Genomic DNA, 14101 nt, shown 5'->3' with positions numbered 1-14101 from the left:
TGGATATTATTCACAAAAATGCAATTTACATTTGAATATCACAGCTGGTCTGGGTGGAGCTACTTTTCACTAAATTAAAAAAAGCATAAATAACTCCAAATCAAAGTATCACTAGAATAAAGTGACAACAAACATTGCGTATCTTTATGAAGACAATATAAAAAACAAATACTGAACAATTTCTGTTAATGGAATGGGTTTTTTGGGGGGGTTTTATGCATTATTAAAAATATATATATATATATATATGAATATAATTGGAAAATCTTCAGTATGCACCAAGGTGTCACTGTCACGCTGATAACAGCAGTGGAGGAAGAAGTGCTCACATCTTTTATTCAGGTAAAAAAAAAAAAAGCAATACTTTAGTGCATTTAAATTAACTGAATTAAAGCTTTTCACTAAATTAAGTAAAGCATAAATAACTCCAAATCAAAGTATTTTATTTCACATCACTAGAATAAAGTGACAACAAACATTGCGTATCTTTATGAAGACTATAAAAACCAAATACTGAACAATTTCTGTTAATGGAATGTTTTTGTTATTTAATTAATAAATTAATAACATACTTAAGTAAAGCATAAATAACTCCAAATCAAAGTATCACTAGAATAAAGTGACAACAAACATTGCCTATCTTTATGAAGAAAATATAAAAACCAAATACTGAACAATTTCTGTTAATGGAATGTTTTTTTTTTTTTATTTTTTATGCATTATTAAAAAAAAAAAAAAAAAAAATAAAGTGACAACAAACATTGGTAAATATTAAGAGCTGGTGGTGGAATCACTTTCATTAGAGGGAGGAGGAGGAGGGAGGGGGACCAGAAATACCCCAGCAGCTCGGGGTCCAGCACTGATTGGTGAGTAGCTGGGGCACTCCTCGGCAAGATGGCTGCATTGCTGCGCGCAATAGTGGCATCCTGGTGAAATGACGCAAGCCACAGTTTACGTTCAGTCCTCTCCGCTCCGAGCTCTCCGCTCTCCATAGCGCAGATCCCGCCCGACTCGCAGCCGGAAGACCGACCGGCTCCAGCCCTCCAGTGGACCGAGCGGCACCGGTTCATCTGCGTAAGTACCAGCGTGGATTTTACGCGTTAATGGTCTCCCGGAGATGTCGCATATATCCTTCTGCTTGTGGCTTTTCCTTCTCTCTCTTCCTCTCTCTCCCTCCCTCTCTTCACTCCTCTCTTTTGTTGTTGTTTCCTGGCTGAGCCGTGATTACCCGGCTCGTCTCCCCGTCCTGCTGCACACACATCGGGCTTCGCATCTGTCGAGGTTTTTTGTGGTTTTTTTGGAGACGCTCGCTGCAGCGTTAACGCAGCCGCAACCCTCATCTCAGGGGAGCTTTATCACACACAGGAGGGCTTCAGGTGATTATATGTGGACATTTCTTTTGCTGTGTGTGTTTGAAATTTTCCACACATCCTGGTTTTTTTGCCGTGCCAACCCCCCCCCCTGGTCCCTCCTCGCCTGCTGGTGCTGTAAAGGCCGTTTGGTGAGGGGGGTAACCTTTTTTTTTTTTTTGTTGGAAATGAAACTATTATGTGCACACACACAAGCAGAGGGAGACTGTTTTTTGGGTTTTTTTTTGCACTCCTTCTGCCCACAGCTCTGCCTCCTCCCTGTGGGGGAACAAAGCGCCCAGTGTCCCCCCCCCTGTTGTAGCGCAGCTGGACACAGCTGTTGAGCCGAGCTGCAGCTGCAAAAAAGCCCCAGGATTGAGCTCTGTGGCCGGGGCCACTGCTGCTGCTGCTGCCTGGGCCAGTGAGCCTCCCAGCTCCCATTGCATGGTAGCAGAAACCCTCCTGTTGACCTCCACACATGACCAGTAGGCTTCCTTTTTTTTTTTTTTTTTTTAAAGTACTAAAGGTTGTTGCTCATTGCCCTCAGAGGGCAGACACAGGAGCTGCTGGGTAATAATAGTAAAGTCACAGCAGCCAGAATTGGATTAGATATGCAGACTCATTTTACGCTCATTAACTTAAAAAAAACTCAGCCTGAGTCTACTCCGAATGCATCCTCCATCAGACGCGTATTATACACACTACATGACCATAGGGACTGGATTAACCGCTGCGTTTAAATGTGCCATATGGCCATTAGCTGCTGTAGGCCCCCCCCCCTCAATGTGATCAGCATCAGAACCATTACATCCGTTCGGTGTTTGTGCAGCACCCTGGTGTGACAGTAGGTTGGTGTGGCCAGCGTTAGAGAGCGCTCAGCATCCAGCGGCTTACAGCGGGGTTGTATGGGTTACCATCACGTACCAGCAATCCTGTGAGTGGATGTTGAGAGCACCCCCCCCCTCTGTCTACTTGATTTATCTGTCTGTCTTCATCCATCTGCCCCCCTCACTTGCTCATCACAGATCTGTCTCTCTGTGTGTGTGTGTGTCTGTGTGTGTGTGTGTGTGTGTGTGTGTGTGTGTGTGTGCGTGTGCGTGCTCATGAGTTGTTGCTCACATATGGCTTTTGGTTTCCGGTGGCTAGCCAAGGAGCCTGAAACACTCTCCTCCTCACTCTCCTCTCTCTCTCTCTCTCTCTCTCTCTCTCTCTCTCTCTCTCTCTCTCTCTCTCTCTCTCTCTCGGCACGAGGATCTATTCTTAGTCCCCCCCCCCCCTCTTCCTCATCCCGCTCAATCATCATCATCATCATCTGCCCCTGTCCACCTGTGGCCTCCTCACCTTGAGTTGATTAACAGCGGGTCAGGTGATTGCTTTGGCCCCCCTGTTTCGGGTCATGATTCAACAACCCGTGATGTCACCGTGCGAGAGGAGGCGGAGGGTTGCCATGGTTACCAGGATGTCTTCTCTGTCTGTCTGTGTGTGTGTTTTTGTGTGGGCGTTGGAGGGAGTTCCCATGACCGTCTCTCACATCCAGTTTGTGTTTTGCTTTATTTATTTATATATATATATATATATATGCGTGCCTTGTGCTCTCTGACCGTCAGTGCTCGATGCCGTCAGGTGTGATGAGTTTGTCTGTATTGCGGTGCAGAAAGCACAAGGCCAGCACAACCTGATCCCTCTGGGTTCTGTGTGTCTCTGCCAGTTTGACTGAGGGGTCGATCAGTTCGTCTATAATCAAAGCTCAAGCAGCAAAATGTTGCAGCGTGGAAAAACCCCTAAAAACTGCCCGTGTGTTGTGGTCATCTGCTCCGTTGTTTCTGGTTTCATTGGTGGTATGTGTGTCTGACGTGCAGATCGGCGATCGTTGGTCTATTTCTGCCATCGGTCTCGCTGTCTGATTGCTCTCCTTTTGAGTCAGCATGGGTTGGCTGTGCAGCCTGCGTGCATGCTTTGCCTGCGTCCCATGATGCAGCAGCGTCTCTCTGTGTCGTCGTCGTCGTCCCCCACCCCCCCCCCCGACTGTGTTTACAGTGCAGTTGGTGCTCAGAGTCCAGTCGGGGTGGGACATTTAGATAGTACTGATTTTAGCTTGCCAGGTTTTTTTTCTTTTTTTTTTGGGTTTGGTTCTTATCTCTTATCCTCACTCTGAAGAGCTGTGTGAATCCCTGCACAGTGTTTTCCCATCAGACAGAATGCATCTGTTTCCCATCTCCTCCGTAGATAAAATGGTTTCTGATGGCATCTCTGCAGGCCTTCTCCTTGTTAATGACAACTCCACTGTTGGTCTGACGTGTGAACAGAAATGGAGCGTTCAGCCTTCAATAAAAGCCCAAATGTTTGACATAAAGAAAAGTGGTTATAAAATGACAACAAACCTATTGAGTATAGGTGGGTTTACCCTTCAATTTATTCCTGACACGCATACCATTTAATTCTTCTGATTTGTGCACAAACATTACTTAATGTAATATTAAAATGTGACATTTAATGTGCAACATTTGTTTGGTCGAGTTACTTTTCTACAGAGGATGAGTCTTTTACTTTAGTGGAAAACGTGACGTGCCATGGCAGGAACATGTAGAGTTTTGATTTAGCTTGATGCGTCAACATTGATATATACGTTTGTTTAATAGCTATGATAGTGATTAGTGTTGATTTTTTTTTTATACATCCAGCAGTACTGTCTAGGGCAGGGCAGCACTTCAGTATTATTTATTGACTGAATCACCGTGTGATAAAATGGGTTTGTATTTGTTTAAGGGCTGCAACTACCAACAATATATTGTTATTTATTGTTTTATTCGCAATGAATCTACTGATTAATGTCATGATTGATTGATTTGTTTGTATAAATGGCAGAAAGTAGTAAAAAAGGGCCCAGTTCTCAGGCTGCAAGCTGACATATTATCTCAAATGTCTTGCCTTGTCTAACCAAAACCCCCATAAATAGATATCAGCTTACAGTTATATATATCGAGAGAGTAACTCCTCACATTTGAGCAGCTGGAAACAGTGAATGTTTGGCATTTTTGCTTGTCAAATGATTTTAAAGATTTACAAAAGTAGTTACAGAATCATTCCCCGGTGCATTGACTAATCGGCAAATTACCTCAATTTACTATCATTTATGACAGAAAAACAACAAATTTGAGTCCCGAACTAGCAAATGTTTGGCATTTATTACTTGAAAAATGTATGAAAAGATGAACAGTTTATAAAAATATTTGCTGATTAATAGTGGCAAAGCACCAATTTCGGGCAAGCAGTAATTAAAAACCAGCAGAGTTAAAAACATATGTAGAGTTCGGTCTCATTTAATGCGTAACAGTTGAGCTACCTCGCCTGAACCCTGTTTTGTGATTATTTTTTTTTGCATACGAGATACATATCAATATTCTGATAATGTTTTCTGCCACATCACCCAGAACAGCTGCCGTCAGCGGATTGTGAATTCTAACAACCTCGCGTTAGGTGTCATTAGTCTCTGTTGAACAGTCTTTTGAATGAGAGCGTTCGTGGCTGCGTGCGCGTGTGCCACCGCGCAGGGTGATGGACGAGGAAACGCGCTGGTTTGCATGTGAAAGGACGACATTGTAGCTGCATCACACCGGCCCAGGGTGAGACGTTGAAACACGGAGCCTCGTCTGCAGCTCGGCGGTGAAGAGCTCCAGCAGGCAAACGTCTCAATGTGCTTCATTCACACGCAGGCTGACATCCGAGACGGCCTCGCCAAGCATCCTGCAGCATGCCCGCCAAATGCATTAGATTGATATTTATTTTCCCTCAGCTGTGATTTTCTAATTAATATTAATGCTGGCATTCTTTTTATTTTGCCGGCGGTGGGGTTGGTTTGTTAGCAATTCAGATGGATTTGGATCAGGAAGCATAATGTTTGACCTTGTGTAGGCATAGGATCAGCCGTGTGAAGCAGTCTGTTGGTAAATGTGATGAACAAGCACTCACTCACTCGTGCTAAACTTGAATATGTAAAAACAGTGATAGGAAACAACACAACACCTTTTTATAGATCTCCAATTAGCAGTAGCCTTTTTACTTTGGAGGAATTCGGCCAGGACATAAAGATATGCTTTCTCTACAGAACAGACTAACTGTGAAGTCCAAAAATACACCTGTTAAATACATCTTAAGAATAGAACAAGATCTCGAATCAAAGGTTAGGCAAATAACTTTGCTAAGTGGGTGTTAGAAAACACCAAGCTTGGTCTTGAAAGCTGGCCTCAATGACCCACCAGACTGCTTTATTTTCTCTTTCTGATTCGGTTGTGTTTCACGGCAGCGCAGCAGGAAGCCACAATATGGCTAAAGCATTTCATAATTTACTTCTCCACCCTTTTTTGATCCCACTCACACCAGCCACCCTCAGGCTCTGAACTGCTTTAACCTCAGTCCCGACTGGGTGCAGCAGAACAGAGTAGTGTCGGGAGTGAATAAAGCAGGCGCGACTGCTTGAATTTTTGCTCTTTCGGGGGAATCCGTCTCGCTGTGGAGAAGCGAGTAGTACGAATACCAGCCAGTAACAAGCCCTCAGAGGAGACATTTTATCCCCTGGCCTGGCCTGTAAAAGATTCTACCTGGACTAATTCTGCTTTATCTCCTTTGTTTCATCCTTCTCTCACTCTGTCTCTCCGTCTCTCTCTCTCTCTCTCTACATACGCTAAAAAAAAGCTGCTAAAAGGCCATGCAGACGTCTCGATTTCAGCTCAACTGGTTTTTATGTGCAGGGAGTAAAAACATACGCCTCTTGCCAATGTGTATGTATGTAACAACTTGACTAAAAACCTGCTCTTATTTCTCTACCAGTGCATGCCTTAGCTATGCGCAATGTGTCTCTCATTGTCAGTCACGCGGCCGGTCTACGGTTTCAACCCAACAGAACAGAGGCGCTCCTGTATCTACCTCCTTTTTTTTTTTTTACTCTCCCCCCCCGCCTACTCTGTGTCTACGCCCATCCCTCCCTCTCTGACCACTTATCACACTAATTACAACAGTAAGAGAGAGGCGAGAGAGGCTGCTCGCACAACAGCAGGGAGGGAGAGAGGGAGAGAGAGGAGAGGAGAGAGAGAGAGAGGGAGAGAGAGGGAGAGAGAGAGAGAGGGAGAGAGAGGGAGAGAGAGAGAGGTACACTTAAGCACACCACTCGAGAGTAGCATTTACTGTCCACTAGTGTGTGTTGGCACGACTTCCCAGGCTTGTCAGACTGATGGAGTGCTTAAACTGGGACAAGAGGAGAGGTGCAGCATTTGCTGCCTGGCTAGAGTAAATATTATGGCGCGTTGGCCCAGGAGTTGTACTGAGACTCTGCTCTGTCACAGAGAGAGAGGCAGCGACACTCTCGACACTCTGCAGCACACGCCGTGAAGCAGCGTCCGGTACGGCGTTTAGGTTTATGCTTTTAGAGCGAAACTTTCTGTTGAATTTGTAGGTTATTCATTAGGGGAACGTATTTAAGGCTGGGGGGGACATACACACTGAGATGATATACATGTATGAGTGGTCATAAATTCAGCTACTGACATTTAGACATGTCACAGTAAGAAAAGTACAAGTGTAAACAATGAAATGAAAGATGGCTGGATTCCATTTGGCTGCTTCGGTTTCAGGGTCCTGGTATGTCGGTGCATGTTGGCTGGGACACGTAAATGGAACAGAGCCATCGTTAATGTTATTAGTAACACACGTTCTTTTCCTACGATGACAAGTCAAAATGTCAATGTTTTTTCTACTTCTACTGTTTTTTATTGCTTATTTATAATACTTGTTTTTTTAGGATTATCTTGTCTTATCTTATCTTATATTATCTTAAATATATTCACTGTCATTCCTGTCTGGTTATTCTGTCCATACATGGTTTCCCTTCCAAGCTACTATGAGGAACTTTCATTTTGTGTTCATTTTGGCGGTCCATTTGGACAGAAGCGGTAGTTTTTCCAAGCACCAGATTCCCTTTAGAAAACCTCGGATTTAAGTGGAGCAGGGATCTCACAGTCTGCCCCGCACAGTCCTGGTTCTGGTTCTCCAACGCAACCCTTCTCTCATGCGGGACCAGCAATACAGCGTGGTGTTCTAGCAGTATGGTGTAGTTGTTGGCTCCCAGCATGCACTGGCAAAGCAGCGAGGGAAACTCTGCTCCTGGCCAGAGGAGGAGCTGCTGATGCCGGTCGCGGAGCTCTCCACCTCCCTCTGGAGCTTCCGAATGCAGAGAAGCCGGATCTGGGTCTAGCCATGCTAGGCTAGTCGGTGCCGGACGCCCGGCTGGAGTCGGAGCTGAAGGTGAACCTATATGGAGTAAACCGTTTCATCTACGCCGGGAATCGGACCAGATGTCAGGCATTAGGAATAACTCAATAGAAAAGCCAGTCTTCTGGCTGATGGTCTTGTTTGCCTTCATAGGTCGTGTAGAGGCATCAGTACTAAAATAAGACTGTTTCATTAGCAGTTAAAAGTTCCTTGAAGTAACTGATGTACTGTGATTGGGTTTTCCATCCATATTGTCCAACCCTTTATTGCCATTATTCCAAAGCACAAATTTTTAGATGATGCAGAAACAATCGATACAAACACGTAAGACAGGCTCGTATCATCCAAACAGGAACTTCATATGTCAATATTGATATGTAACGTGATCTCAAAGTGGTATCTACCTCTGTATTATCGACCTGGCAGTGCATGTATGTATGATCGTATCTCTGCAGTGTTTTATTGCATCGGTGGGCCAATTCTCCTGCAAGAGAACACGGCCCCACCTAACATCATAAAATAATTAGACATTTTTACGAGATGAAACATTAACTTCAAAGAAAGAGGGCCAGAGGCGTCGAGATGTGTGTTGCTTGCTTACCAATTTGGCAAAGCATTTCTCTGGAGGAATCCCTGCTCCACTACCAGCATGTTGCAAATGCACTGACCAGCTAACACAGAGCGATGCCCACCAGCGTAGCATCCCTCAGTATCGCAGCCTGGTGAAGCAGAGGATGAATCTCTGCCCCGTCACAGGTGGATACTCGCCCTGTGGCTTTGACCGCAACTTCCCCTCCCATGCCTTCATATCTCCTGTCTTACCAGGAAGCTGAATCACAGCCAGCCACTCCTGCTTACAGTAGACTTTATGGGAACTGATAAATCCACAAGGCAATCAGACCCATTAAAAAAAAAAAAGATATAACCTATCTTGTACTCTTCTCTCTCTTTCGCTTTCGCTCAGCCAGTTTTTCAGGATCTGTGGTCGCACGCTCCTCCTCCTGGAGCAACCCTGTGTTTGAGAAACCCTTTTTTGGCGCCGCACACTGCTCCGCCTGTGTGCACGGTTTGTGTTTATGCATGCGTCTGTAAGGTCGCTCACATCTACCCCCGCAGTCCTTTTGAGTTCCTCCTTTGACAAACTGACTTGTAGAGAAGGCTTATTCACACGACTGTGAGTAGGTCAACACCCGCCTTTCTGGTATGCAAGTATGGGCAAGTCTGTGTGTTTGCCAAATCGGACTAACTTTAAGGGCTTGGTCACTTGCCACGTGTTATCCCTTTTAGCCTTAACATGCATTTCAACAGAGTAGGAGCCCTTTTGTGTTGCAGAGGCTTGTGTTCTTGTTTAATATTTCTAACAGGGTGAAACAATTGACTGAAGGCTCTCTCTGCCAAATCTGTAAGTGTAGCTAGAAATGACGCGTGCAAGCTGACATCATGGCATTATTTATATCTCTAAATTAGGCTTCTGCCTTTGCCTTGGCGAGTATATGGCCCGTGATGAATGTTAGGCATCTGGAGCGAGTGGCGTGGATCCTGAGGTGGTTGTGCGCCAGTTGGTATTAAGAACTCTTATCCCTTTCAGACGATGAGATGTTTATTAGATCATGTTGGCTCAGCTTGCATGTCTGTGTGTGTGTGTGTGTGACAGCAGGAGCAAGAGATAGTTGGTGAGAGGGTCTTAGCTGACTCGCCAGACTAAGCTTGTCCCATTGACACACTTCAGCGTCTGCAGGAGTAGGCGAGCCTGAGAGCAGCACAGCTCAGCCGTCCTGTGGGTTTAAATCAACACTGTGCAACGCCCCGCTGTGGTCTCGCATGTGGCAGCGAGCGGCTCATTGGGAAGAGCTCAGTACTAACTCTGGCTAATTCCAGCCGGAGTCGCCAACGCTTAAAGTGTACGCATTGATCTCATTGTAAGAGACGCAAAAGAGTTTTATATTCCTGAAACCTGTAGTTTTCCTTTTTTGCAGCGGTTCCGGGCTGTTTTTCTCATGCGTGTGATCCCTCGATACGACTCTATATTTGTAGCATATTGTGGAGAGTTCAATCAAAAAAGTAATTTTCCTCTCTCTGACTGTTTCATTTGAAGAATTTTCAGAAGGTTTGATGAACCAGACTCTTATTTGATAATACAACAAGCCAAATCCGACAAAAGTCAGAAAATAAACACAATTCTCATTCTCATTTCAGACTCTGGTAATCATTTTGTCACCCTCGAGGACGGGGAATAATTGCTTTAGGGCTGCTTTAGGACAACAAATGTGCGTTTTGAAAGAACAAAAATCAGAACAAAGATCAGAACAAAATCATCAATTTCATGAGTGGATGGTCTTGAAAGAACTTTATTTTTAGTTAACATATAGAGTCTTTCATCAAGCCAATCGTCCCAAATATTCCCAATTGACAATTTAAAGTGGCCCTATTATGCTTTTCCACTTTTCCCCTCTCCTTTAGTGTGTTATATATATTTTTGTACAAGGTCCGTAGAGTGTAAAGCCTGAAGTCCACGCCTAAAAGGAGTTACCCACCCCCTCAGAAGCTCCTGAGCTGCCTGAAACGGCTCCATTGAATTCTCTCCTTCACTTCCGTAACATTATGACCTCATAAAGTTACGGAAGTGACATAAAACTCCTTCCTGCTAGTTTGGCCCTTAAACAACAAAAGAGATAGACGGAGGTGAAGCTCCGGAGGAAGAGTTTTTTTGAAATGTGAAACGTTGACCAATCACAACAGAGCGGGCTAGCTGACCAATCAGGGCAGACTTTGCTTTCTGGAGGGAGGAGCAAGCGCTACAACGGAACGTTTCAGAGAGAGGGTGAGAAGAGGTGCTGCAGGACAGCCAGGATGAGAAAAACAAGGCTGATTATGAGCATTAACGCATGTAAACATGTTGTAACTGTAACTTGAGATAAAAATATGCACCCGGAAAATAGCATAATAGGGCCCGTTTAAGATTTAACCAGGATTTCCTGAGTGTAAAAAGACCATCAGTAATAAAAGAAGCTGTTCCTGAGTGTCTCCTTCAAACAAATAAGTGATTTGTGTGTCTTTTGAAGCATCCCTCTATCATCGGCCTTATTACAGGCCACAGTTATTTATTTATAGCCGGTCTTGGCTTAGTAATAGTCGGCCTACTAGCTGTACCTCATGTGTATAACCAATGTAATAGCAGCGTGGCTTACCGATTTTTCACAGCCTAGCATTATCCCTGCACACAACAATGGCTCCGGGACTGCTGGGTCTATTTTTAGCCCGCTCCCACTCACAATTTGATGTTTCAATACACACAAATCAAAGCCCTTCAAACAGATGCTGCCCACTCACTGGAGACCCCTTTTGAAACCTAAAAAAAAAAAATCTATCAAGGCTGCTCACATTTGTCGGTGCGCTTCCTTCAGAAGGGAGTCTCTGTGCTCTGTTAATCTAATATTCACTTCAGTTCTACACTAATAGCCCGGAGTTTAGAGAAAAGTCGACTCTTCCCTCTCCATGGCTGCTCATGCCTTTTTTTTTCTGAGTCTTTTTCTTGTCTCTGTAGCCCTCTCTGGCTTTTTCTTCACTGTTCTGTGATTCTGACAGATAACAAGCACCCCTGCGGCAGTGTTTCCGGGTATACACCTCCTCGTCCTCCTCGGTGCAGAATCCTCACTCTGCACTGAGTAAAGAGACAGATTACGCCGGATGAGATTATTTTTGAAACTTTGTCGCCAGTGTCCCTTTTGCAACAACGTGCCCGGGACAGCACTAAAACCTCCCAGCTGTGCATGTCTGCGTGGGTTTATGAGTGTGTGAGTGTGAGTGAGTGTGAGCCATAGTTGACTTTTTTTTCCAGAGTGGTAGTCGTAGTAAGAGGTTTCCCGGGCTGCCTGGAACAGCCTGATAAGCTGCTCTCTAGACCAGGACACACGCTCAGGCCTCAGGTGACACCGCACACAACCAGAGCGTGTGCGTGTGCACGTGCGTGTGCACGTGCGTGTGCGTGTGTGTCTGGGTGTCTGGGTTCGCTCTCCCGAGGTAAACCCATCTCTCACCTGCGGGCCCTTTGAGAAATTCATGTGTAAGCTCTGCTCAGACTCCAGAGATGAATGTCATTTTTACCTGGAGACTTGAAAAAGAGATTCACACACAAATTCACTCATCCTCTACTGAAAACACACACACGCACACGCACACACACATTCACAGAAGAATGAAAGGATGGTTCATTTACACAGGAGTTTTGAATTTACATATTTGATTATGACATTGTACTCACCATAGTGCTGCAAATTCAAATTTAACGTTATTTTATCGCAACCCACATAACTAATTCCTAAACTACGCTTTGATGTGGTTTCCTTTCATCCTGGTACCTTTGACTTCAGATTTGTTTTTATAAGGCAGTTGCATTTTGCGAAAGAAGCAAACAGTGTTACTTTCATTAACAATTTCTCCATCCGCGGTGTCGATCCCAAACTGCTTCCTGCCTCACTTTACTTCTCGGTTGGTTTGGTGTCACGATTATCCATTTGGTTTGTCAGTTTCTTCCCATTTGTGATTACAATGAGAACACGATTGCCTAGTTTACTTAAATAACTGGAGCTACACCAATACATTGGCAAGTTACAAGAGCTTGCTTTGGTGAAATGTCTAATATATATTTCAGGTAATTTATGACAGTGTCTCGATTATAGGTCTACCAGAAATAGACAAATACATTTTTCATATAACATGTCCAGCTCAGTATTGAATTCATGTTCAAAATTTTGTTTAAAAAAATGAATTTAAGGAATACTTAACGATATGTTATGTGCTTATGTGAATAAATGTATATGGACCGATATACCAGGTATCAGACTTTTAATATTCTCAAGTATTGACAGCCGTATCCGCCTCGAAAATCCAGCAGATGATGAGTCTGAGTCAGAGCCTGCTTCACTCACACGCTGTGGATTTTAGATTCAGACAGGTCATCACGGATTGAATATTTAATTATTTTCACTCTTTCAAATATTAGACTATAGTGACTCATCTTGGAACGTAGAGAAGTCTGACATGGAAAGAGAGTCAGACAGTCAGCCAGGTTGTCAACAAGCCAACATTTTACAGATTACAGTATCCAAACCACTTCAGAAAAAGATAAAACTAAAAGTGAGCGCACCTGACCTGAATTCTCAGTAATGATCCTTTATTGTAGCCTGGGGGTCTTTTACTTTAAACCTGTATAATCATGGCGCCGTGTCCCCAAATCTCAGTATCAACATTGATTTACTGATTCTGAAAAAGTCGCCAAAACTATGAAAAGAAGACACGTGTTTTGCCAAACTGGAATGATCCTCTAACACGCCTGTGTGTTGTGTTCAGAGTGATGGAGGCCGATCGGCTGCAGCCTGAACTCGGGAGTAAAAACACCGGCGGCCTCCTGTCGACTTCAAACGCTCCGAGGATGGCTGAAGGAGGGAGGAGGTGCAGGCGGCGCTCTTTTGAAGCTCTGTGCCCGTCTTCATCTTTCTATTCCACCTATTCTCCATCTTTTCCTTCACCCCTGTCCCCTTTCATGTTAACCCTCCTACTTATGTCTTTGTCTTTTCTGTCGCTACAAAAGAGAAAAAAGCCTCCCCAGCCCCCTCAGCTCTCCTCCTACTCATACTAACGTACCGAAGCCGCAAATTTCATTTTAGTATTCAATGTATTGTGTGTGTGTGTAACTGCCAACAGTCAGATGGGCTCTGTCAATGAGGGTATGTGTCATGTGTGAGTGACATGGAGACTATCTATAGTGTAATGTGTCTGACGGTGTGTGATTGACTGACATTCTCAGCTTCATGTCAGCCGTCCTGCTGGGTGGGAGGGATTTTGCTTTTCCTCTTTTCTGTGCCGCTCATCGCTTACGTACTACCCACTGACATCGTCTCTCGGTTGCCAAAAGTGAAAACAAGGTTGCCATTCTTATTCCCTGTATATTTTGAGTAATATGATATGCAGTTATACTTCATCTGGTTCTATTTCAGTTGAATCAATTTGCACATTTGTTTGTGATTTTGATTGTTTACGCTTTTTATAGCGCAAGGTCAAACAACTTCATTTTCTTCTCCATTGTCTCTAAATGAGAATACTTTACCTCCAATATTTAAATACCACCAATATTTAAAAAATTGATTCATTTTGTGTGTGCACGTTTTGGTTGGCCAATTGCTCAAAATGGTTACTAATGGCAACCCGATAACCCTTACTGTCAATCCCCAGTTCAGTTTATCTTCTTCTCACCCTTATGGTGATAAGAGGGAGCTGTTTGGTTGAAGAGCACTTCAACTTTCAGCACTTATAAAATAATGTTGAGATTATTAGTCGACTGACTGTGAAAGCTGCAGAGATCAATATTTTTATTTCAACAGTAGATCAAATGACTTATTGTAATTTTAAAGGACAAATGGCGTTCTTTGTAGTGACGAATCTATGGAGAATAAGGCAGCAATTCCCTCTCAGCTGTATATGGAGCATTT

At 44.0% G+C, this 14101-nt stretch overlaps 1 protein-coding gene across 1 annotated transcript in view; it reads left to right on the top strand.

The window, feature by feature from the left end:
* The first annotated feature begins 775 nt into the window (after positions 1-775).
* zgc:92140 (uncharacterized protein LOC447854 homolog) overlaps positions 776-14101 on the top strand; it is a 30600-nt gene continuing 17274 nt past the window's right edge. The window contains exon 1 of the mRNA XM_054603072.1: positions 776-1074. The gene's annotated coding sequence lies outside the window, so the exon portion shown is untranslated. The remainder of the gene's footprint in view (positions 1075-14101) is intronic.

Source organism: Anoplopoma fimbria, chromosome 8 (genome assembly GCF_027596085.1).
Source record: "Anoplopoma fimbria isolate UVic2021 breed Golden Eagle Sablefish chromosome 8, Afim_UVic_2022, whole genome shotgun sequence".
Lineage (NCBI taxonomy): Eukaryota > Metazoa > Chordata > Actinopteri > Perciformes > Anoplopomatidae > Anoplopoma > Anoplopoma fimbria.
Note: the sequence above shows the minus strand (reverse complement) of the source record. Positions and strands in the feature narration are given on the sequence as shown.